Genomic DNA, 27,187 nt, shown 5'->3' on the forward strand with positions numbered 1-27,187 from the left:
AGTGAACATTTTATCCTCAAAGTTGATGTGTTAGAAGCAGGAAAAATGGGCAAGCGTAAGGATTTGAGTGAGTTTGACAAGGGCTGAATTGTGATGGCTAGACGACTGGGTCAGAGCATCTCCAAAACTGCAGCTCTTGTGGAGAGTTCCCAGTCTGCAGTGGTCAGTATCTATCAAAAGTGGTCCAAGGAAGGAACAGTGGTAAACCGGCGACAGGCTCATGGGTGACCAAGGCTCATTAATGCATGTGGGGAGCGAAGGCTGGCCCGTGTGGTCCGATCCAACAGACGAGCTACTTTAGCTGAAATTGCTGAAGAAGTTAATGCTGGTTCTGATAGAAAGGTGTCAGAAAACACAGTGCATTACAGTTTGTTGCCTATGGGGCTGCATAGCCACAGACCAGTCAGGGTGCCCATGCTGACCCCTGTCCACTGCCGAAAGTGCCAACAATGGGCACGTGAGCATCGGAACTGGACCACGGAGCAATGGAAGAAGGTGGCCTGGTCTGATGAATCACATTTTTTTACATCACGTGGATGGCCGGGTGTGTGTGTGCGTGGCTTACCTGGGGAACACATGGCACCAGGATGCACTATGGGAAGAAGACAAGCTGATAGCAGTGTGATGCTTTGGACAATGTTCTGTTGGGAAACCTTGGGTCCTGCCATCCATGTGGATGTTACTTTGACACGTACCACCTACCTAAGCATTGTTGCAGACCATGTACACTCTTTCATGGAAACAGTATTCCTCTTTCAGCAGGATAATGCATCCTGCCACAAAGCAAAAATGGTTCAGGAATGGTTTGAGAAGCACAACAACGAGTTTGAGGTGTTGACTTGGCCTCCAAATTTCCCAGATCTTAATCCAATCGAGCATCTGTGGGATGTGCTGGACAAACAAGTCCGATCCATGGAGGCCCCACCTCACAACTTATAGGAGTTAAAGGATCTGCTGCTAACATCTTGGAGCCAGATACCACAGCACACATTCAGGGGTCTAGTGGTGTCCATGCATCAACGGGTCAGGGCTGTTTTGGCAGCAAAAGGGGGACCAACACAATATTAGGAAGGTGGTCATAACGGGTGGACTCTCTGAAACAGCCAAATGATCCAGGGAATCATCAGTCATTAATCTACCAGTCTTTAATGTGCCAATCTTTTAAAGGTTTCAAAGCTGCACTAATTACCTCTCAGCCCTACACAGATCTACAAAATGGACTTGCAAGATCAAACTGACTGAATTTATGTGCCAAGATTTTTCAAACTAAATTTTCCTTTTTTTATCAGCACTAAGAGCCCTGATAACTCTGTGCATACATCTTAGACACACCAGGCAGAACATTTAAAATGACATCTTGGTTCTCCACTAAACAATTAGTCACATCAAAACGACTGGTCCACCGGAAAAGCCTTTTGAGAGGTGGTGTGTTATAATGACAATCCACATTGTGTGAATCTGCTTGCACTGCATGCACCACTGTAAGATGCAGCTGGTGGTTGTAACAGTGAATGTAAGGAATTTCTAGCTTTTATCTTCAAAAGACGTGGTGAGCTCCATGCACTAAAACTGGGTACTGCCAAACTATGGAAACTACACTGATCAGCCATAACATTAAAACCACCTCCTTGTTTCTACACTCACTGTCCATGTTATTAACTCCACTTACCATATAGGAGCACTTTGTAGTTCTACAAATACTGACTGTAGTCCATCTGTTTCTCTACATACTTTTTTAGCCCCCTTTCATGCTGTTCTTCAATGGTCAGGACCCCCACAGGACCACCACAGATCAGGTATTATTTAGGTAATGGATCATTCTCAGCACTTAGTGACAATAACATGGTAGTGGTGTGTTAGTGTGTGTTGTGCTGGTATGAGTGGATCAGACACAGCAGTGCTGCTGGAGTTTTTAAAATTCCGTGTCCACTCACTGTCCACTCTATTAGACACTCCTACCTAGTTGGTCCACCTTGTAGATGCAAAGTCAGAGATGATCGCTCATCTATTGCTGCTGTTTGAGTTGGTCATCTTCTAGAACTTCATCAGTGGTCACAGGACGCTGCCCACGGGGCGCTCTTGGATGGATTTTTTTGGTTGGTGGACTATTCTCAGTCCAGCAGTGACAGTGAGGTGTTTAGAAACCACTTATCCACTCATATCAGCACAACACACACTAACACACCACCACCATGTTAGTGTCACTGCAGTGCTGAGAATGATCCACCACCCAAATAATACCTACTCTGTAGTGGTCCTGGGAGAGTCCTGACCATTGAGGAACAGCATGAAAGGGGGCCAACAAAGCATGCAGAGAAACAGATGGACTACAGTCAGTAATTGTAGAACTACAAAGTGATTCTATATGGTAAGTGGAGCTGATAAAATGGACAGTGTGTGTAGAAACAAGGAGGTGGTTTTAATGTTATGGCTGATCGGTGTATGTCTTTACCCTGTGCTACGCTAAGGTGATTTAAGTGAGTGGGTAGAACTGTTAACATTTCAGAGTTAGGAAGAAGACTGCTGGGAACTACTAGGATATCTTGGTCAGGATCAGCTGAAAAACAGGAGACACTGTAGCTACAGACTTTTCAGTGTTAATAAGTGGCTTCGCATCAGTATGATGGTGAAAAAATTTGATAATATTAATGTGACAGACCCTACTTTTGCGTTTTCTGTCAGGTGTCTCTATAATGTAATTAATCTCACTAAGCTTCTCTTTCACTAAGTATGGCCCGCAAATTTGATTGCAGACAGGATAAACCTGAGATATTTCATCTTTTATCTGCTCAACTTAATTTCATTTATAAATATACCTCCATTCCTGCATTTCAGGCCTGCAACACATTTCAAAAAAAGTTGGGGGATTGGGGGCAATTTAGGGCTAGTAATGAGGTGAAAAAAACTAAATAATGATGTAATTCCAAACAGGTAATTGTAATCATGGTTAGGTACAAAAGCAGCATCCAGGAAAGGCTGAGTCTTTGATGAGCAAAGATGATCAGAGGATCTCCAGTTTGTCAACAAATGTGTGAGAAAATGATTAAAATGTTTAAAAACAATGTACCTCAAAAAAAGACGGGAAGGGATTTGCATATTTCTCCCTCTACAGTGCATAATATCATTAAACCATTCAAGGAATCAGGAGGAATTTCAGTGCATAAAGGCCAAGGGAGCAAGCTTAAGCTGAACGTCTGTGATCTTCGATCTCTCAGACAGCACTGCATCAAGAACCGCCACTCAACAATAGCTGATATAACCACATGGGTGAGGGATTACTTTGGCAAACCTTTGTCAAGCACTACAATACAGAGTTACATGCACAAATACCACTTAAAACTTTACTGTGCATAAAAGAGGCCTCATGTTAACCATGTCCAGAAGCGGCGTCGACTTCTCTGGACTCGGAGGCATCTAGGATGGACCATCACACAGTAGAAACGTGTATTGTGGTCAGATGAATCAGCATTCCAGGTCTTTTTTGGGAAAATGGACGTTGCTGTTATCAGCAACGAGTCCAAAAGCCAGGGTCTGTTATGGTATGGGGTTGTGTCAGGTGCCCTTGGCAAAGGTCATTTACAACTATGTGATGGCAGCATTAATGCAGAAAAGTACATTGAGATCTTAGAGCAGCATATGCTGCCTTCAAGACCTCATCTTCTCCAGGGACGTCCATGCATTTTTCAAGAAGACAATGCAACACCACATGCTGCACACATTACAAAGGCATGGCTGCGGAAGAAGAGGGTACGGGTACTGGACAGGTCTGCTTGCAGTCCTGACCTGTCTCCAATTGAGAATGTGTGGAGAATTTTGAAAGGAAAAACGCGACAACGACGACCCCGCACTTTTGCACATCTTAAGACGTGTTTGCAGGAAGAATGGGACAAAATAAAAGCTGAAACACTAAATCACTTGGTATCCTCAGTGCCAAAACATATTTTAAGTGTGGTGAAAAGGAATGGCAACATTACAAAGTGGTAAATGCTTTACTGTCCTAACTTTTTTCAGAATGTGTTGTAGAAAAAAAAAAGGAACTCCCTCATCCCAACCTCTTCCTGACTGCAGACAATATTTACGAAGCATGGATTTTAATGACTGATGCCACCGTTTGAGCGCCCCCTGAGACTCAGTATGGTAAGGACTTGATACCTAATGAGTTACTGACAAAGATTTTAGAACTTGCTTCAAGTTTTCTTTGAAGCTGTGTTTATCTCTTTGTGTTGGTCCAAGCAGACAAGCAATAGTGTCACATCTTGATTCTCTCTGCTTCCTTTCTGCACATGTAGACACCATTCGTACATGACTGTGAACCGATGCATGCTTCTAAAATCCTTCATCAGATAAGATAAGATAAGATAAGATTCCTTTATTGATCCCCATGGGGGAAATTCGAGTGTTACAGCAGCTCCAGTACAGTGTAAGTACAGTAAATAAAATAGAGTAGAATAAAATAAAAAATAAGGAAATTATAGGAAAAATTAGCTATGCTATGCAATTACTATTATACAACAGTGTAGAAGACCGTGTACAAGACCGATTTCCAGTTCGCAATCCTTGCATTGTGAATGCTAAATCAAAAGCAAGCATTAAATTTTAAAAAATACTCAAGTCATGACCTGGACCAATACCAATTTGGATTAAAAGCCGATGCTGTGTGGCTAAACATGACCTTCGGAAAAGCTTTTAAAACTGGCTGTGATTGTGAGGATTCGTTCAAGCCGTGAGCTGCCTCAGCCCGCACAGGGAAAAGGTCACAGCTAGCAAAAACTGGTGTTTGACCTCATGTGGAGGAACTAGGAAACGTGGCATTGGCAAGTTCACTTGATTTTTTTACATTTCTTTTTAATGTAAAATGCACAAAACTGTAGATGATTAATGGTGAATTTATGGCTAATGGCTAAAAAAACAAGGTAAGGTAACAAAGTAAGCAAAAAAACATTAAAAGTAAGAAATGTTAAGCAATAAATCACCAACATTAATTTAACATTACCATGCGAATGTGTAAATTACCCTAAAAGATAGATTACCTCTCCGCAGTGAGAATGAGAATCTATCTGCTCTGCTTAGCTGCATGATGCAGTCTGTAAGTTCTATATGGCTCTACGAGACAATCAGGAATAAGCAAAAAATAACTTAAAGAACATTAAATAAAATTGGCTTTGTTTGCTTAGTGCTTGAGGGGGAGTGCTGAGAGAAAATCTAGGGGATGCCCACCTAGATTGCACCTAGCAGTTACAGCTTAAACCAATATTTGATAGCAGATCCTCTCAAGCTGTGTCAGATTGGATGGTAACCTTTGTAAACTGCAATTTTAGGTATGTCTAAAATGTCTGATGGGGTTTTAAGTCTGGGCCTGGGCTGGGGCTCTCAAAGAAATACAAAGACTTGCCCCTAGGTCACTGTCATATTAAAGGATGAACCGTCACCCCAGTCTGAGTTTACATGCGCTTTGGAGGTGGTTGTCCTCAAGAATGTTCCTGTTTTTGGCTGCATTCATGCATCCTTCTTCTGTTACCAGCCTCCCTATCCCTGTCACTGAGAAGCAACCCAATAACATGATGCTTACACCTCCATGTGTCCATGTCCATACACTCACTGTCCATGTTATCAGCTCCACTTACAATATAGGAACACTTTGTAGTTCTACAATTACTGACTGTAGTCCATTTATTTCTCTGCATGCTTTGTTAGCCCCCTTTCATGCTGTTCTTCAATGGTGAGGACCACCACAGAGTATGTATAATTTGGGTGGTGGATCATTCTCAGCACTGCAGTGACAATGACATGGTGGTGGTGTGTTAGTGTGTGTTGCGGAGTGAGTGTGTGAGTGGATAAGACACAGCAGCGCTGCTGGAGTCTTTAAACACCTCGCTGTCAGTGCTGGACTGAGAGTAGTCCACCAACCAAAAATACCCAGCCAACAGCGTCCCATGGGCAGCGTCCTGTGACCACTGATGAAGGTCTAGAAGATGACCAACTCAAACAGCAGCAATAGATGAGCGATCGTCTCTAACTTTACATCTACAAGGTGGACCAACTAGGTAGGAGTGTCTAATAGAGTGGACAGTGAGTGGACACGGTATTTAAAGACACCAGCAATGCTGCTGTATCTGATCCACTCATACCAGCACAACACACACTAACACACCACCACCATGTCAGTGTCACTGCAGTGCTGAGAATGATCCACCACCTAAATAATACCTGCTCTGTGGTGGTCCTGTGGGAGTCCTGACCATTGAAGAAGAGAGTGAAAGCAGACTAAAAAGGTATGTAGAGAAACAGTTGGACTACAGTCAGTAATTGTAAAAGTGGAGCTGATCAAATGGACAGTGAGTGTAGAAACAACAAGGTGGTTTTAATGTTATGGCTGATCAGTGTATACTTGCAATTGTTGCCAAAGAGCACATTTCCCGTGTATTAACACTGGTGTATGGAATGCTGTAGAGATGGTTGCTTATCCAACTGGTTCCCCAAGCTGGGCAAGGTTATACCAAGATTCTTCCTAGTCAAACTTTTTGAAGCCACTGTGGTACAGGGAACACTAAAAGCATTACATATTGTTTTATATCTCCAGTTGAATTCTAGACACATCTCAAAGATGGTCCTCAATGTGCTTTGATTGTTCTTTCACCTCACAAAAACTGAAAACAGTCAATTGACCACTCTACTACAATGCCCCTAATCGTATAGAGCCGTGTCTAGGTTGTATTTCTGCCTTGAGCCCAGTGTTTTTGGAGGTCCTAAAACCAGCAAAGCCTGGACCTGGATACAGTCATTAAAAAATAGACAATTTTTTTGTAAATAAATAAAATGAGGCCTTACTATTAGTTAATATACAATGACAAACGTAATTTAAAGGTGCATATGTTTCCTTTAATTTGCTACTGCAGGCTAAATCTCTCAGTAACATAAAGACAGCATTGCTTTGTCATTTTCAGCCTCCTTCAAATTTTACAGTGGGGGCAAGACACAGACTAATACTCCTGGTTTATGTTTAACCAACAGATGGGCAAGTGTTGGACCAAGTTTAATTTGAAATCATAAATAAACATGCACTCTATGATCCAATCATTACAGTTTTTTTGCAACATTTAACCTGGCTATTCATTTATTTATTGACTGATAAAGGGCTGTTTTTAGGTTTGAAGACTTCAGTCCTGCCCCTAAAGCCTGTTTTGAACTGTCCTTACTGTACACTTTACCCCAGCTGCCCTTTGCCATGTTTATATAGGTTACTTGATGTCATTATAAAGCTGTGACATTTAAATAGGTTGTCATGCCGGTCATTAGAAAGCTGTTTTCACCCTCTGCCAGTCAGTAGATTTCCTGTCCACAATGTCTGCTGGTTGATCTTGTTCTTATGAACTGCCATTATTGAAAATGTAAGGATGGAAGCAACATGATGCCTAGTAAAGCTAGAACTAAACCTTTATTTCTTTACCCAAAACTGTTGAGAAACTACTAGCACTGTTCATGCAAAGAGACAGTGATGGACACAGCAGTGGCTCTACTTTTTTAAGTATCCTTCCAGCTAAGATTTGGTTCAGGTGATATACTGTATAATCAGCACATCATATAGTACAATAAGTTGAGCCTATAAGGTTTGAGCATAATTGGTTACCTGTGTCAGATGATAAAAATCATTAGTCATCAATCACTGTGTTCTGGTCACATAAATATGTCTTTGTAAATGAAAACAAGCTCAGCAATATTGATATAAGTTAAATAATACGTTTAATAAATCTCAAGAGTGAAGGTCCTAAGCCCAGATGTAAGATGTATCTAGTAGTTTCCAAGTTTCCTAATTGTAATACACCGATCAGCCATAACATTAAAACCACCTCCTTGGTTCTACACACACTGTCCATTTAATCAGCTCCACTTCCCATATAGAAGCACTTTGTAGTTCTACAATTACTGACTGTAGTCCATCTGTTTCTCTGTATGCTTTGTTAGCCCCTTTTCATGCTGTTCTTCAATGGTCAGGACCCCCACAGGACCACCACAGAGCAGGTATTATTTGGGTGGTGGATCATTCTCAGCACTGCAGTGACACTGACATGGTGGTGGTGTGTTAGTGTGTGTTGTGCTGGTATGAGTGGATCAGACACACCAGCGCTGCTGGAGTTTTTAAATACCGTGTCCACTCACTGTCCACTCTATTAGACACTCCTACCTAGTTGGTCCACCTTGTAGTTGTAAAGTCAGAGATTATCACTCATCTATTGCTGCTGTTTGAGTCGTTCATCTTCTAGACCTTCATCAGTGGTCACAGGGCGCTGCCCACGGGGCGCTGTTGGCCGGATGTTTTTGGTTGGTGGACTATTCTCAGTCCAGCAGTGACAGTAAGGTGCTTAAAAACTCCATCGGCATTGCTGTGTCTTATCCACTCATACCAGCACAACACACACTAACACACCACCACCATGTCATTGTCACTGCAGTGCTGAGAATGATTTACCACCCAAATAATACCTGCTCTGTTGTGGTCCTGTGGGGGGTCCTGACCATTAAAGAACAGCATGAAAGGGGGTTAACAAAGCATGTAGAGAAACAGATGGACTACAGTCAGTAATTGTACTACAAAGTGCTTCTATATGGTAAGTGGAGCTGATAAAATAGACAGTGAGTGTAGAAACAAGGAGGTGGTTTTAATGTTATGGCTGATCGGTGTATAATTTCACATAGGCAGGAGCAATGAGTAAACCAATTGCCCTCCCTCCTCAATTCGGACACAGCCACTTGTGTCTGTTGGATGCCCAACCAGATTAATAGCCCCGCTGATATTCTAACCTGAGAGCTGCACCACCCAAGTGCACACAAAGGGTTTTTTAAGCATAAATTAATTACTTGTTTAACGTCAATTATGGCAAGTCACCAGGTTCTAAAGCTGCAAAGCATTCCCACACCACCACCACCATGTCTGTTGATGTGTTTTTATTGTGAAATGCTGTGCTAGCTTTATGTCAGCAGTCAGTGGCATTGTGTGCTGTTTGTTAGGATTTTTGTTAGGACCTTTTACCGTATCTAGATTTCTCTATATAGGTCTGTTTGGATGGGATTAGTTTTACATCAGGACATATGGTACTTCTGCGTTTTACAAGTACTACTCAGTGATATTTTTCAGTCTGAATCATGTTGGTGATTTTCTGTTTTCTAATAAACATGTCTCAACATGTCTGTGAGTTTGCAAGCAGATGCTGCCTCGTATTGGAAAAGGTTTTTGACGGTTGTTGCCTACTAAATTAGTCACCTACTGCATGTTTTCTAGTAAACAATTCCTGTATGGTAAACAGACTAATGTTTAGTTTTTTCTCTAGGTGTTATGCCTTAATCAGTATTTCTGCCCTGCGCCCAGAGTTTCCAGGTGGCACCGAACCCCTATAATTGAGTAGTTAGTGAAGATCAATATTTTTTTCTTCTTTTTTAGCTGTTTATTTTGAAGGTCACCACAATATATCATTTGTCTCCTTTCTGCACTGTCCTGAGCATCCATAAACCTATTCTTTGTCCTTTCTCTTCTCCTCCTGCCTGGCAGCTCCATCCTTAGCACCATTCTCTCAATATGCTCAAACCATCTCAGGTTCCCCTCTCTAACTTTGTCTCCAAAGAATCCTACCTGTGAAGTCCCTCTGATAGATTTGTTCCTAATCTTGTCCCCTTCTTGTCACTACCATGAGAAATGCAGCATCCTCATCTCTGCCACCTTCAGCTCCCTCATCTGTCTTTTAGTCAGTGCCAATACTGCCAACTATATAGCATAACAGGCCTCACTACTGTCCTAAAAACTTTCCCTTTCATTTTGGCAGATACCCTTCTACCACAAATCACCCCTGCCACTCTATGCCATCCACTGCACCCTGCCTGCACCCTCTTCTTCACCTCTCTAAGACATTCTTCATTACGTTGTACACACAACCCCAAGTATTTAAACTTGTCCACTTTTATTACAACCTCAAATCAGAAAAAGTTGGGACAGTATGGAAAATGCAAATAAAATAAAAATGCAGTGTTCCTGACTTTTATTTGATTGCAAACCCAAAATATTTCATGTTTTGTCTGCTCAACTTCATTTCATTTGTTAATATACCTCCATTCCTGCATTTCAGGCTGACAACACATTCCAAAAAAAGTTGGGACAGGGGCAATTTAAATAATGATGTGATTCCAAACAGGTTATTTTAATCATGGTTTGGTACAAACGCAGCACCCAGGAAAGACTGAGTCTTTGACAAGCAAAGATGGTAAGAGGATCTCCAGTTTGTCAACAAATGCATGGGAAAATGTACCTCAAAGAAAGATAGGAAGGGATTTGCATATTTCTCCCTCTACAGTGCATAATATCACCAAACGATTCAAGGAATCAGGAGGAATTTCAGTGCATAAAGGCCAAGGGAGCAAGCTTAAGCTGAACGCCCGAGATCTACAATCCCTCAGACGGCACTGTATCAAGAACCGCCACTCAACAATAGCTGATATAACCACATGGGCAAGGGATTACTTTGGCAAACCTTTGTCAAGCACTACAATACAGAGTTACATGCACAAATGCCACTTAAATCTTTACTGTGCAAAAAAGAAGCCTTATGTTAACCATGTCCAGAAGCAGCGTCGACTTCTCTGGGCTTGGAGGCATCTAGGATGGACCATCACACAGTAGAAACGTGTATTGTGGTCAGATGAATTAGCATTCTAGGTCTTTTTTTTTTTTAAATGGACGCTGTGTAATGCATTTTTCAACAAGACAATTCAAAACCACATGCTGCACACATTACAAAGGCATGCCTATGGAGGAAGAGGGTACAGGTACTGGACTGGCCTGCCTGCAGTCCTGACCTGTCCCCAATAGAAATGCAGGAATGGATGCTTATTAATAATTGAAATGAAGTTGAGGAGACAAAACATGAAATATCTTGGGTTCAAACTGTCTGCAATCAAATAAAAGTCAAAGTAAATGTAAGAAACTCTGTGTTTTTTTGTTATTATTTGCATTTTTCATGTTGTCCCAACTTTTTCTGATTTGGGGTTGTACTTCAACGTAACTTTATCTCATTCTCACACATGTACTCAGTTTTACTCCTGCTATCTTTCATTACCCTTCTCTTCAATGCATACCTCCATCTCTTGAGCCTCTCCTCAACCTGCTTATTACTCTCGCTAGAAATCACAATGTCATCCACGAACATCATATTCCATAGAGACTCTTGCCTAACCTCGGGCGTCAGCCTGTCCATGAACATTCCAAACAAGAAAGGACTCAGAGCTAACCCTTGATGCAGTCCCACTTTCACTTCAAACCTCTCTGTCATGCCTACTGCACATCTCACCACTGGCTCACTGTCCTCATACATATCTCGCACCACCCTCACATACTTCTCTGCCACTACCGATTTTCTCAAACAATATCACAGCTCTTCTCTTGACACCCTATCATAAGGTTTCTTTAGATCTACAAACACACAATTCCCTATACTCCATCAACATTCTCAAAGCAAACATTACATCTAGGGTGCACTTTGCTGGAAGGAAACCATATTGCTGGTTACAGATCCTCACTTTTTTTGTTAACCTAGCTTCCACTATTCTTTTCCAGATCTTCATGCTGTGACTGCTAAACTTTACACATTATAATAACATTATGACCACCTTCCTAATATTGTGTTATTGTGTATTAGCAGCAGATCCTTTGACTCCTGTAAGTTGTGAGCTGGGGCCTTCATGGATCGGACTTGTTTGTCCAGCACATCCCACAGATGCTCGATTGGATTGAGATCTGGGGAATTTGGAGGCCAAGTCAACACCTTAAACTTGTTGTTGTGCTCCTCAAACCATTTCTGAACCATTTCTGCTTTGTGGCCGGGCGCATTATCCTGCTGAAAGAGGCCACAGCCATCAGGGAATACCGTTTCCATGAAAAGGTGTACATGGTCTGCAACAATGCTTAGGTAGGCAGTACATGTCAAAGTAACATCCTCATGGATGGCAGGACCCAAGGTTTCCCAGCAGAACATTGCCCAAAGCATCACACTGCCTCAGCCGGCTTGCCTTCTTCCCATAGTGCATCCTGGTGCCATGTGTTCCCCAGGTAAATGACACATACACACCCGGCCATCCACGTGATGTATACAGAACTACTATATTTGCTTCTACATCATCCAACGCTCTCTCTCATTGTCTTTTTTCCATCAGCTTCTCAAAATACTCCTTCCACCTTCTCAGTACACTCTCAGCACATTTACATTTGCATACTTTATCAGTCCTGGTTTATATCCTTCCCAGTTCTGTACCTCTGTCTTACAAATTGGTACAAGTCCTTTTTACCTTCCTTATTGTCAACTTTTCATACAGCCTGCCATACGCCTTCTCTTTAACCTTCACTCTTCACACTTCTCTTTTTGTCTTATGCCACATCTCTTTGTACTTCTGTCTCTTTAAGTCTCTCTGGAGATCCCAGTTCTTTTTCGCCAATTTCTTCCTTACTCATTTTACCACCAAGTCTCTTAACAAGCTCAGCTTCCTCAAAAACTCCTGGTGAACTTCTACCGCAGCACCATCGAGAGCGTCCTCACCAACTGCATGACTGTGTGGTACTCCAGCTGCACAGCCTCAGAGAGGAAGGATCTACGTCGGGTGGTCAGAGCGGCAGAACGTATCATCGGGACCGAACTTCCCAACTTGGACAGTGTTTACAACAGCCGTTTACAGAAAAAGGCTGACAGCATTTGTAAGGATGCAACACACCCTGGGAACTATCTGTTCTCATTGTTACCATCTGGGAGGCGGTACAGGACTATTTGTGCACACACGAACAGACTGAGGAACAGCTTCTTCCCAAGAGCTGTGGCCTCCATCACCCCTCCCCACTCCTCATAGACTGTGAACTTGAACATTGCGTATTTGCACAAGTACATAAAACCTTTTTTTCATCTAAACATAAAATAATAATAAAACAAATAATAATTTTTGGAATTTAACTGGTATTCCCACAGAGCACAGTCACTTTTTATATTCATATTCAACCACAATTTATTTTATTTTATTTATCTAAAATCCATACTCTAAATTGTACTGTTTATACTGTGTAAATATCCATATGTTTCTGTAAATACTTTATCTTCTTCTTCTTTTATTATATTTTGGAGAGTATCAAACAAAATTTCATGTACTCAAGTATAATGACAATAAAGGTTCTTCTTCTTCTTTATTTGCTTTCTCTGTCCAGATGTCACACCAAGTACCTTCTTACTGAGTTTTACACTTCACACTCATCACTCTATCAGACACTCTTTGTTGATGTACTCTTGTTAAGATTACCTCTAACCAGAGATAGGAGTTGCACATAAGTCGCACACACAGCGACTTCAGACTCGACTTGAACTCGTTTCAAATGACTCGGACTCGACTCATGACTCACAAAAAAATTACTCGTAAACAACAAGAGTCCCTAGCGTCAGCATATGTTAACATTAGTTAAGTGTGACAATTTATATTGAATATTTGAATATTTATATATACCTGCAACGCACGCAATGGGTAAATGTTACAGCCAGCTTCCGGCGTAGTAATGAAGCGTCGCTCCCTAATCCCTACACAGTTTGAAGTTCACTTTATTTCAACATTTTCGTTACCTTTGGATTGGAATCTCACTTAAAATGGTGGAATATTCCACGTAGTGCACTTGACAGGAACAACTGTGGTGAATGGAACGCTCCTACAGAATTGGTGCTAATGGTTGAAAGACCACTTTCTGAACCAGTCAGACCTTCTGATTAAAATTTTTAGTAAGAAATGCTGTTATTTGCATTTATTCGGTTTGTGTCACTCAGATGATGTATCAATGAAACGCTTGATTGGCTTTCTAACGAGTTCGTGTTTTACTTCACAACCGGGGAAAGTTTGGAGGTCTTTAATTATAAGCACATTTACAAAATAACAGATTATATTCCTAATGGGACAATAATTTAAATTTTTTGCTGTGTTTTGGATTTTGGCTGCTGTGCCGTGATTTATCGCGTGCTTTTGTTTTGCAATGAAAAGAAAACGTATCAGTTTAAACTTTTAACTGGTAACTTCTTGTTACGGAAATTACATTCATTTGCACAATGACTAGGAAAGTAAAGGCACTAAGTAAAACGGCAAAATACAGTCGCTAATCTGTTGTGGTTTTTTATCTGAACTTACTTTTTTTTATTTTTTTATGCTACATTTCCAGTATATGTTTTGTGTATATTATATTGACTCGTGACTCTAGCCTAAAGACTCGTAACTTGACTCGGACTCGTATTTTGTGATTTGTGAACATTCCTGCCTCTAACCCATTTTTTTATCATCTACACCATGGTGGAACAGTTTGAACCCACCTTCAACGCTTCTAGCCCTATTCCCCGTCCAGTTGGTCTCATGCACATACTATGTCAACCCTTCTCCTCTTCTCTCATATCACCAGTCATAATGCCCGTTCAACGTTCCTACAATCACCAATAATTATGAAGTGAAAACAGGTTAGAAAATATGCAATTTTATTTTACTGACAAAAATGGTTTATCTAGGGGTTACATATCTGTACACACCCTTAGCCTAATACTCGGTTGATGCACGTTTGGCAGCAATTACAGCTTCAATGCGTCTTGAGAAAGAAGCTACGAGCTTGGCACACTTGTTTCTGGACATTTTTGCCCATTCCTCTTGGCATACCATTGCAACCTCTGTCAGGTTGGGGAGCGTCTGTACACAGCCATTTTCAGCTCCTTCCACAGACGTTTGATTGGATTCAGGTCTGGGTTCTGGCTGGGCCACTCAAGGACATTCACAGACTTTCTCTGAAGCCTCTTGGCTGTGTGCTTCGAGTCGTTGTCATGTTGGAAGGTAAACCTTTACCCCAGTCTGAGGTCAAGAGTGCTTTGGAACAGGTTTTCTTCAAGGATCTCGGTGTACTTAGCTGCATTCATCTTTCCCTCTATCAGGACTAGTCGCCCCAGTCCTGCTGCTGAAAAACATCTTTACATCATGATGCTGTCACCCCCATGCTTCACTGTAGGGATGCACTAGCCAGGTGATGAGCGGTGCCTGGTTTCCTCCAGACGTGATGCTTGGTATTCAGGTCAAAAAGTTCAATTTTGGTTTAATCAGACCAGAGAATCTTGTTTCTCATGGTTTGAAAGTCCTCTAGGTGCCTTTTGGCAAACTCCAATTGGCCTGTCATGTGCCTTTTACTACATAGTGGCTTCCGTCTGGCCACTCTACCATGAAGGCGTGATTTGTGGAGTGCTGGCTGGATGGTTGATCTTCTGATAGGTTCTCCCATCTCCACAAGGATACGCTGGAGCTCTGTCAGAGTGACCCTTGGGTTCCTGCTCACCTCCCTGACCAAGGCTCGTCTTCCCCGATCGCTCAGTTTGGCTGGGCAGCCAGGTCCAGGAAGATTTTGGTGGCCACTGTGCTCTTTGGGACCTGTAAAGCTGCAGGAATTTTTCTGTACCCTTCTCCAGATCTATGCCTTGACACAATCCTGTTTCTGAGGTCTGCAGATAATTCCTTTGACCGCACAGCTTGAAGTTTGCTCTGATGTGCACTGTCAACTGTGGGACCTTATATAGGCAGGTGTTGGCAATCCCCAATCATGTCCAATCAATTTAATTTGCCACTCAATCTATTATAGAATGAGTCTGTAATGTAATAAAATGTGGAGAAAAGGGTGAAAGAGGTGTACAGACTTAACTGTATGTAATCTGTTTGAGTATTCGAGTAAATTTCATTTTAATAATACCAAAGTCGCTGTGCACATTTTCCACCTGGCTACTAAAGGCCCTCCTACACAGCTGCTGTTTGTAAGAAGCTTTAATTACAACTCCAATTGCCCTCTATACCACTGATCTGTAAAGCAAAGCACTTGGTCCAGTAAATAGCTAATTTAGCTCAAATGAATCACTAATTGAGAGTACAGCTAATCAAGCATCTATTGTACAAAGTATGGGTAAAAGCATAATGTCTCACACTAGGTTTTGAGTACAAAGTTAAGTACAAAGTTAAACTCAGCAAAATATAGCAGAAATCAAAAAACGCACCATTACCTCCATGTTATCAGCTCCACTTACCATATAGAAGCACTTTGTAGTTCTACAATTACTGACTGTAGTCCATCTATTTCTCTGCATGCTTTGTTAGCCCCCTTTCATGCTGTTCTAAGGTGGTCAGGACTCTCCCAGGACCACCACAGAGCAGGTATTATTTGGGTGGTGGATCATTCTCAGCACTGCAGTGACACTGACATGGTAATGGTGTGTTAGTGTGTGTTGTGCTGGTATGAGTGGATAAAACCCAGCAGCGCCGATGGAGGTTTTAAACACCTCACTGTCACTGCTGGACTGAGAATAGTCCACCAAGCAAAAATATATTCAGCCAACAGCGCCCCGTGGGCAGCGTCCTGTGACCACTGATGAAGGTCTAGGAGATGACCAACTCAAACAGCAGCAAACGATGAGCGATCGTCTTTGACTTTACATCTACAAGGTGGACCAACTAGGTAGGAGTGTCTAATAGAGTGGACAGTGAGTGGACACGGTATTTAAAAACTCCAGCAGCACTGCTGTTTCTGATCCACTCATACCAGCACAACACACACTAACACACCACCACCATGTCATAGTCACTGCAGTGCTGAGATTGATCCATTACCTAAATAATACCTGCTCTGTGGGGGTCCTGTGGGGGTCCTGACCCTTAAAGAACAGAGTAAAATCAGTTAAAAAAGTATGTAGAGAAACAGATGGACTACAGTGTGCTTCTATATGGTAAGTGGAGCTGATAAAATGGACAGTGACAGTAGAAACAAGGAGGTGGTGTTAATGTTATGGCTGATCAGTGTAATTCGTTATTTTGTAAATTTGAGCTTATAATTAAAAACCTCCAAACTTTTTCCGGTTGTAAAGTAAAACATACTATGTAGGGTATTCCACCATTTTAAGTGAAATTCCAAGCCATTTTTTTGCGAGTCATGAGTCAAGTCCGTGTCATTTGAAACAAGTCCAAGTCAAGTCTGAAGTCTGAGTCGCAGATTCGAGTCCCTATCTCTGACACACACACACACACACACACACACACACACATAGCTCATAGTAGCTCGTAGTTGAAATAATAGGGACAGCCAAGGTGGAGCATCTCCTGACCTGAACTCATCTAAAAGCTGCAAATCTCATTAGAAGTAAAAAAGAAGAAATAGAAAAAAAAAGCTTTCTGACAAGTTGGTTTGTGACATGCCAGTCTCTGTCACCCTGTCCTCCCTGGCTATCCTGTCAGGCATGTCACTCCCTGTTAGTTGAATGAGATGGGAGTCTGAATGACAGCTTGTTGTTAGATAAAAATTCAGTCATATATTATTAAACCTTCTGCAAAAATGTTAGTACGGTCTACCCACGCACATATAATGTCAGTGCTACTATTATGGCTTAACTGTTTTCTTTAACTACTCTAAGTGGTTAAAACAAAGAAAAATGTTTTATGGCAGACAATTAAAACCAGTATGAAAAATGCAAAATAAATAAAAACACAGAGTTTCTTACATTTACTTTGACTTTTATTTGATTACAGACAGTTTGAACCAGAGATATTTCATGTTTTGTCTGCTCAACTTCATTTCATTAGTTAATATACCTCCATTCCTGTATTTCAGGCCTGTAACACATTCCAAAAAAAGTTGGGACACAGGCAATTTAAGGCTAGAAGGTGTGAGAAAATAATTGAAATGTTTAAAAACAATGTACCTCAAAGAAAGATGGGAAGGGATTTGCATGTTTCTCCCTCTACAGTGCATAATATCATTAAACGATTCAAGGAATCAGGAGGAATTTCAGTGCATAAAAGCCAAGGGTGCAAGCTTAAGCTGAATGCCCATGATCTTCGATCCCTCAGACGGCACTGCATCAAGAACCGCCACTCAACAATAGCTGATATAACCACATGGGCGAGGGATTACTTTGACAAACCTTTGTCAAGCACTACAACACAGAGTTACATGCACAAATGCCACTTAAAACTTTACTGTGCAAAAAAGAAGCCTCATGTTAACCATGTCCAGAAGTGGTGTCGACTTCTCAATGGAAATGTGTATTGTGGTCAGATGAATCAGCATTCCAGGCCTTTTTTGGAAAAAATGGACGCTGTGTGCTCCGGACCAAAGACGAAAAGGACCATCCAGACTGTTATCAGCAACAAGTCCAAAAGCCAGGGTCTGTCATGGTATGGGGCTGTGTCAGTGCCCTTGGCAAAGGTCATTTACACTTCTGTGATGGCACAATTATTGCAGAAAAGTACATTGAAATCTTAGAGCAACATATGCTGCCTTCAAGATATCATCTTTTCCAGGGATGTCCATGTATTTTTCAACAAGACAGTGCAAAACCACATGCTGCACACATTACAAAGGCATGGCTGTGGAAGAAGAGGGTACGGGTACTGGACTGGCCTGCCTGCATTACATTACAAACATTACAAAGTGGTAAATGCTTTACTGTCCCAACTTGTTTTGGAATGTGTTGCAGGCCTGAAATGCAGGAATGGATGTTTATTAATAAATGAAATGAAGTTGAGCAGACAAAACATGAAATATCTTAGGTTCATCCTGTCTGCAATGAAAAAGCCAAAGTAAATGTAAGAATCTCTGTGTTTTTTTCCATTGCTGTCCCAACTTTTTCTGATTTGGGGTTGTATTTAAATTAACCATATAGCCCTAAAGACAAATAGAGGTGGAATTCAAAAATGGGTCATTCTAAAGAGCTCACTAAATATAATCATGTTACTGTAATAGGATGCCAGTCTGTTACCCTCTTATATATTCTACAATTCACTGTGAATAGTATTATTGAAAAGTGGAAGCGTTTAGAGGCCATAAAAACTCCTCTGTAAATATACAGAATAGGCTTGGCAGAGTGCTAAGCACATAGTGCATAAAAGTTGGCAACTTTCTGCTGACTCAATAACTACAGAGTTCTAAACCTCATCTGGAATTAACATCAGTACAAAAACTACATCAGCTGAATGCAAGCCTTACATCACCCAGCACAATGCCAAGTGTTGTTGGACTGGTGTAAAGCACTCTACCACTGGGGACTGAAGCAGTGGAAACGTGTTCTATGGAATGACGAATCATTCTTCTCTATCTGGCAGAACCTTATATGCGTGACTGCACCATGCTAACTGTAAAGTTTGGTGGAGGGGGGATAACGCTATTGGGTTGTTTTACAGGCTGGCCAAGATCCCTTAGTTTTAGTGAAGGAAAATGTTAATGTTTTAACAATCAAAGTCTTTCTGGACATTTTATGCTTCCTACTTTATGGGAACAGTTTGATGTAGGCAGTTTTCTGTTCCAGTATGACTGTGGTTTAGGGCACAAAGTCCATAAATCCATAGTTGGGTTGGTTTGCTGTAGAAGAACTTAACACTAAGCCCTGATCTCAACCCCATCAAACACCTTTGGGATGAACTAGAACGGAGATTGCAAGCCAGGCCTCTACAACCTTCTACAACCCCAAATCAGAAAAAGTTGGGACAGCATGGAAAAAGCAAATAATTAAAAAAAACAAAAGACAGTTTCTTACATTTACATTGATTTTTATATTATTGCAGACAGGATAAACCTGAGATATTTCATGTTTTGTCTACTCAACTTCATTTCATTTATTAATAAACATCCATTCCTGCATTTCAGGCCTGCAACACATTCCAAAAAAAGTTGGGACAATAAAACATTTACCACTTTGTAATGTCTCCATTCCTTTTCCTACACCTAAAAGACATTTTGGCACAGAGGATACCAAGTGATTTAGTGTTTCAGCTTTTATTTTGTCCCATTCTTCCTGCAAACACGTCTTAAGATGTGCAACAGTACGGGGTCGTCGTTGTCGCATTTTTCCTTTCAAAATTCTCTATTGGGGACAGGTCAGGACTGCAGGCAGGCCAGTCCAGTACCCGTACCCTCTTCTTCCGCAACCATGCTTTTGTAATGTGTGCAGCATGTGGTTTTGCATTGTCTTGTTAAGAAAGACATGGAAGTCCCTGGAAAAGATGACGTCTTGAAGGCAGCATATGTTTCTTGTTCAGCCCCATACCATGACAGACCCTGGCTTTTGGACTTGTTGCTGATAACAGTCTGGATGGTCCTTTTCATCTTTGGTCCGGAGCACACGGGGTCCTGAAATGCTGATTAATCTGACCACAATACACGTTTCCACTGTGTAATGGTCTATCAGCTATTGTTGAGTGGCAGTTCTTGATGCAGTGCCGTCTAAAGGATCGAAGATCATGGGCGTTCAGCTTAAGTTTGCGCCCTTGGCCTTTACACACTGAAATTCCTCCCGATTCCTAGAATTGTTTAATGATATTATGCACTGTAGAGGGAGAAATATGCAAATCCCTTCCAATCTTTCTTCCAATCCCTTCCAAGGTACATTGTTTTTAAACATTTCAACCATTTTCTCACACAGTTGTTGACAAACTGGAGATCCTCTGATCATCTTTGCTCATCAAAGACTCACATCATTATTTAGTTTTTTCATCTCATTACTAGCCCTAAATTGCCCTGTCCCAACTTTTCTTGGAATGTGTTGCAGGCCTGAAATGCAGGAATGGAGGTATATTAACTAATGAAATGAAGTTGAGCAGACAAAACATGAAATATCTTGGGTTCAAACTGTCTGCAATCAAATGAAAATCAAAGTAAATGTAAGAAACTGTGTTTTTATTTCATTTGCATTTTCCATACTGTCCCAACTTTTTCTGATTTGGAGTTGTAGATAATTTTAAGAAAGCCTTACCAAAGTTACAGATGTAGAGTTTTTAAAATTCATGTAACTAGAACCAGGCTTTATTTTGCAGCCTTTTAAAACAACCTTCGCCTCTCTTAAAATAACCCCAATCTCTAACTGTAGATAAGTGCCCTCTAACACATATGTCTGTCTACAAGATACTTGTCTTACAAAAAGTAATATAGAAGTACAGAAATAACAACCAAATACAAAGCAGTAAATACTTCATTGTTCTGTGGGCAAAAATCAGCAATAAGATGGAGCAAATTAAGTTTTGTTAAGGTAGTCCTTGTGTGAAAAACATGCACAGTTCAATTTGCATTACTTTTGCTGATCCATAAATACAATATACACCAACGAGGCATAACATTATGACCACTGACAGGTGAAGTAAATAACACTGATTATCTCTTCATCACAGCACCTGTTAGTGCTGCGATATATTAGGCAGCAAGTGAACATTTTATCTTTAAAGAGTTAGAGGCAGGAAAAATGGATTTGATCAAGTTTGACAAGAGCCAAATTGTGATGGCTAGATGACTGGGTCAGAGCATCTCCAAAACTGCAGCTCTTGTTGGGTGTTTCCACAGTGGTCAGTATCTATTAAAAGTGGTCCAAGGAGGGAACAGTGGTAAACCGGCGACAGGGTCATGGGCGGCCAAGGCTCATTGATGCACGTGGGGAGCGAAGGCTGGCCCGTGTGGTCCGATCCAACAGACAAGCTACTGTAGCTCAAACTGCTGAAGAAGTTAATGCTGGTTCTAATAGAAAGGTGTCAGTAGCCGCTCAGGTGGCGCAGCGGTAAAAAGACACGCGCTGCAACCAGGGCTGGATTTCGAAGGAGCGTCGTTTCGAATCCAGCTCTGCCTTCACGGTCGAGGCTGGGCGGCTATGGACAACGATTGGCCTGTTGTCCGGGTGGGGGGCGGGACTTGAGACCATAGAGGATGCTCTCTCAGGAACGGGGCGGTTGCGCCCTCTGCTGGCTGGTTGGTGGCGCCTGTATGGAGACGGGAGGGGGTGTGGCGGGGTGTGTGATCCTCCGTGCACAGTACTCTGCCACGCTACACTCGTCAAGTGTGGGTGATAAGACGGTCGATTGGCTGTGCACGTTTCGGAGGAGGCGTGGAACGGCCTCGTCAGCCCCAATAAGGAGCAGGAATCTGCACTAATGAGAGGATGATAGATGGGATGAAATTGGACGTGCTAAATAAAAAAAAAAAATTAAAAAAAAAAAGAAAGGTGTCAGAATTAGGGCTGTCAAACGATTAAATTTTTTAATCGCGATTAATCTCAGAATTTCATATAGTTAATCGCGATTAATCGAATTAAATAAAATCTGTGTAAATGTTATAGAAAACAAGGTTTTTTAAGTGAAATGTGAAAAGTGGACGTTTCTACACGAAGTGAGTGTGTTTTGACCCTTTTGGGGCTTCCATAGTTCATGGACTAGCGTGCTTGACTCCGGTATTCAGTGCCGTAACAGATTAAGTTAATAAAGTGTTTTTCTCCCGACAACTTGTGAATATAGCGTGTATTTATTTCTTTATTATGCAAGTGCATCCCTACGACGCTCAGTTATATTATTTTAACAAACCGCAAATGAACAACGGTGGCAAGTCCGACATTAAAACGTTGGTTCTACCAGTCAAGTCTCAACATGAACTAGAATTTGCGTTAATGGCACTATTTTTTTTAATCGCGTTAAATTGAGATTGCGTTAATGCGTTATTATCGCGTTAACTTCGACAGCCCTAGTCAGAATACATAGTGCACCACAGTTTGTTGCGTATGGGGCTGCATAGCCGAAGACCAGTCAGGGTGCCCGTACTGACCCCTGTCCACCGCCGAAAGCGCCAACAATGGGCATCGGAACTAGCTCTGATGAATCATGTTTTCTTTTACATCACGTGGCTGGCCGGTTGCGTGTGCGTTGCTTACCTGGGAAATGTTCTGCTGGGAAACCTTGGATCTTGCCATCCATGTGGATGTTACTTAGACACGTACCACCTACCTAAGCATTGTTGCAGACCATGTACACCCTTTCATGGAAACGGTATTCCCTGATGGCTGTGGCCTCTTTCAGCAGGATAATGCACCCAAAAATGGTTCAGGAATGGTTTGAGTAGCACAACAGATCCCAGATCTCAATCCAATCCAGCATCTGTGGGAGGTGCTGGACAAACAACTCCAATCCATGCAGGCCCCACCTCACAACTTACAGGAGTTAAAGGATCTGCTGCTAACATCTTGGTGCCAGATACCACAGCATACCAGCACACCTTCAGGGGTCTAGTGGAGTCCATGCTTTGATGGGTCAGGGCTGTTTTGGCAGCAAAAGGGGGACCAACACAATATTAGGAAGCTGGTCATAATGTTATGTTATGTTAACAAAAGATAGAGCGAGTAGACAACACATGCTGCACCATGATCTCTGCATAATACTGGTGATCACTAGATTAAGAAGGAAAGATGACATTTTAGGTAGGGAACGTGGGTAAAGAGAGAGTGAGAGACAGCCATGGCTCTTCTGACATTTCAGCAAGTCAGTAAATCCACCCCCCTTTCTGCAGCGTTGGCAAAATTACTTATTACTCACTGTTTGTCAGATCAACAATAGCAGCCTTTTGAGTGCAGACAGAAGATCACTGTATTAGTTATTCTCCTCTGATATTTACACTGACAATAGTGCACTATTACAAGGTAATATAATTTCAAACCTCAAATGATTTAGAAGGGACCCTTTTTCACAGACATCAAATAAATGAGTGTTGACTAATGACTAAATCTAAAGTGCTTGAGTGAAAGTAAAATTTAATATTGTGTGTTATCTCTCTGTAATATCACACACGGCTTAAAGAAGGATTTCATTATTTCTGGTTACGTATAATCTAATCTGCAAGAACAAAAGGGAGCACAAGCACTTAATACCAGTTCTTGTCTCAAGACGTATTTTAAGTGCAGTGGAAAGGAAAGAAAATCCTTTGAATAATCTTCTCTTATTTGGGGTTTTGATAATAGTGGGAGAGCTTAAAAGACGTATGATTGCCGCTCAGGTGGTGCAGCAGTAAAAACACCACGGCTGAGGCTGAGCGGCCACATGAACAATGATTGGCCTGTTGTTCATGTAGGGGTGGGGTAGTAGTAAGCTTGATAGGGTCTCCTCGTAACTGATGCAACTACGACCTCTGCTGGCTGATTGATGGCGCCTGCACAGGAGTGCATTGATCAGGGTGTGTCTCTCCGTACACAGGGCTGATCCCCATTAGCACTCGCCTAGTGCAGGTGAAAAGATGCATACGGCTGCTGCCCATGTGTCGGAGGGGGCGTGGGTTAGCTTCGTTCTCCTCAAATCAGAGCGGAGATTGGCATTAGTGGAGACTTTTTTTGACTTTTTATATTCCTTTATTTTCAATAAACAGCAGTGTAATAAAAAAATACATATTTAGCATTTAAAAACAACTCCCAGCAGGATAGTTCAGGTTAAAGAAAAAGAGAATTGCTCATCCACTATGGAGCACAGAGCCTCCTCACAGCACCATACGGCCTCAAAACTGTCCATGTCCCATGTACTCTTTATTTAAATCATTTACATTTAAATTGATTTAAATTTAAATCAATCGTAATTCTTGATTTTATTAGTCTTTTGAGGATTGTCAACACATCACAGTCAGTGTCTTGTAGCATTAGTGGAGAGGAAGCGTGATGCAATCAAGCATCAATTATTTTATAAATAAAATAAAAGACATACGATTGTCTTAAAATACACTGTAAAATCCTACATAAACTGCATCTCTCACAATGCATGTCGATTTTGTGACCCACAAAGTGACCGCATCCCACCACTAGATGGCAGTGTTTCCACATCAGCGTTTAACTAAGGCGGTTTTTCAACAAGTGACGTTGAGAAATATTTACAAATAATCCCAAAATGTACAAAAAGAGAAAATTGAAGCAGAAGGAGGAAATTTAATGAAAGATGGGAAAGTGAATACAAGTTTGTGCTTCAAGAAGAGAAACCGGTACGTCTCTTGTGTTAAGAGGCCGTGTCTGTGGTAAAGGAGTACAATATAAATGTAGATATACATTATAAATATACAGTAAACATTTGTCATTTTGACACCAAACACAGAATTTAGCCTCCAAGAAAAACAACTAATTGTCAAAGACTTAAAAGGCAGACTGCAATTACAGCAGGATACATTATAGTCGCCCCTTTGTTTGGTGCATAGGGGCAAAGTTATGCTGTAACAGGATAGGGCTTCTCCTATCACTAATGAATACTTTAAGTCTAATGCACAAGTATCACTGGCATTAAATCCAAAGCGAGCACTGCAAAACAAGCATAGTTCCAAATGCAGATGTAACTTGGGACAGTGGTAGCCTATTGGGTAGTGCTTTGGGCTATTAACTAGCTGAGAGTCGAATCCTGGCTCTGCCATGCAGCCACAGTTGGGTCCTTAAACAAGGCCCTAAAACCTCTTGGCTTCAAGGGTGACGTACACTCGCTGACCGAGTGCTCTGACCCCAGCTTCCAAACAAGCTGGGATATGCAAAAAAGGATTTAGTTGTACTGAAAACGTGTATATGTATATATGACAAATAAAGGCGTTCTATTCTATTCTATTCTATTCTATTCTAGGTTTAGTCAGTGTTAAAATACAACAAACACACATTTACACACACTCACATTAAAGACAATTTTAGTAGCTCCAACTGGCCTGACTGCAAGTCTTTGGAACCGGAGAATACACAGGGAGAACACACAAATTCCACACAGAAAGGACCCTGGCCAACCATCTGGGGAAATAAACCCAGGCCCTTCTTGTACTGAGCCACCATTCAACCCTAAAAAAAATGATGCATCACATATTGCCCTTCTATACTTAACAACTGCAACCAAATGCAGCTGATAGTAGATTGCTGTGAAGAAATGTAGCCACACTGTGGTGCTTTCAGTTATACAGTATATCACATATTTAAGGTCCTGCCACAGCATCTCGATGAAGTACAAGTCAGACCATTTTAAAACTTTAATTTTGATTCTTATAAACTTTTTAAAGGTGGACTTGTCTTTGTGCTACATTTTATTGCATAACCTATGATTCAGACCACAAACTGATGACTAGATATTCATGGTTTCATCAGTTATTACAGTTTGCCCAGACCATGAAGCAGCCACTACAACATCACACTACCACCATGTTTGCTCATGTTCTTATACATAGAAATTGTTCATACTACACGACTTTCAAGTCGACATATCGCTGTACAGTTCACACTACACGACTGGATCTCTTGCAATCGGGAGTCTTTTAGTCATTGTGTATTTCACACTACACGACTGATCAGCGATAGGGGGTTTCACACTACACGATCTATCACCATGAGGAATCGCAGGCGAGTCTGTCTGGTCTCTCAAACTACGCTTTGTCACGAAAACACACGCAAGAAGTGACGAGGGGTTTATTGATACTGTGTCCAAAAATGCACGTCAACAATAAGTGAGCGATTAAAGTTGTTTGTGCGCTGATGTGTAGCATAAAATCAAGCAGGGATCATCTGTTCTATAGTTGGAAGTTAATAAATATTTTTTGTGTGCCGATGTATTCTGATAGAAACTATAATATGCCTCTGTCCCACGCTTTTACACTCCTCCCCCAGGTTTCCCCTCACCCCGTATCTGGCATTCACACTGGCTGTAGTGACACTGCACTCAATGCCAGTCGCCTGACTGATCCAGATATTTAGCAAGCTAGATATTTTTCTTGAGTCTGCGAGCGCTCCCCGCAAGCCGCTTGAATTGAGTCGTCGAACAGTTCACATAGCGATCGAGAGACAAGTTTCGATCCCTGGCCTGAGTTGCCTTAGAGCTGCCACATCTAGCTGCGATGTATCATGTAGTGTAAATTAGGCATTAGGAAAAGAGCTCTGTTTAGGGCAGTGATAGCTCAGTGGTTAAGATACTGGACTAGTAATCAAAAGGTTGCTGGTTCAAGCCTCACCACCACCAAGTTGCCACTGTTGGGCCCCTGAGCAAGGCCCTTAACCCTCAATTGCTCAAAAAAATTGTGCTCAGTCATAATTGTAAGTCGCTTACGGCTAAATGCCGTAAATGTAAATGTTTAGATTTTAGAATGCAAGTCATAGATTTTAGCCAGGAATTTCACTTGAAGACATTTCTGAGCAACTTTCCATCCCAAGTATGTACATTACTGTTAGTATGTACATAAAAATGTGCTTTCCTTGCCAAGGATGGGAGGTAAACAAAAACTGTCTGTCATCCAATGCTGGTAAAAAAATGTCTATTTGGTCAGATGTAATTTAATAGGTCACAGAAAAAGCTATACATTTGTAAATCTAATATTTTATTTGTTTTAATG

This window comes from Trichomycterus rosablanca, chromosome 8 (genome assembly GCF_030014385.1).
Source record: "Trichomycterus rosablanca isolate fTriRos1 chromosome 8, fTriRos1.hap1, whole genome shotgun sequence".
Classification (NCBI taxonomy): domain Eukaryota; kingdom Metazoa; phylum Chordata; class Actinopteri; order Siluriformes; family Trichomycteridae; genus Trichomycterus; species Trichomycterus rosablanca.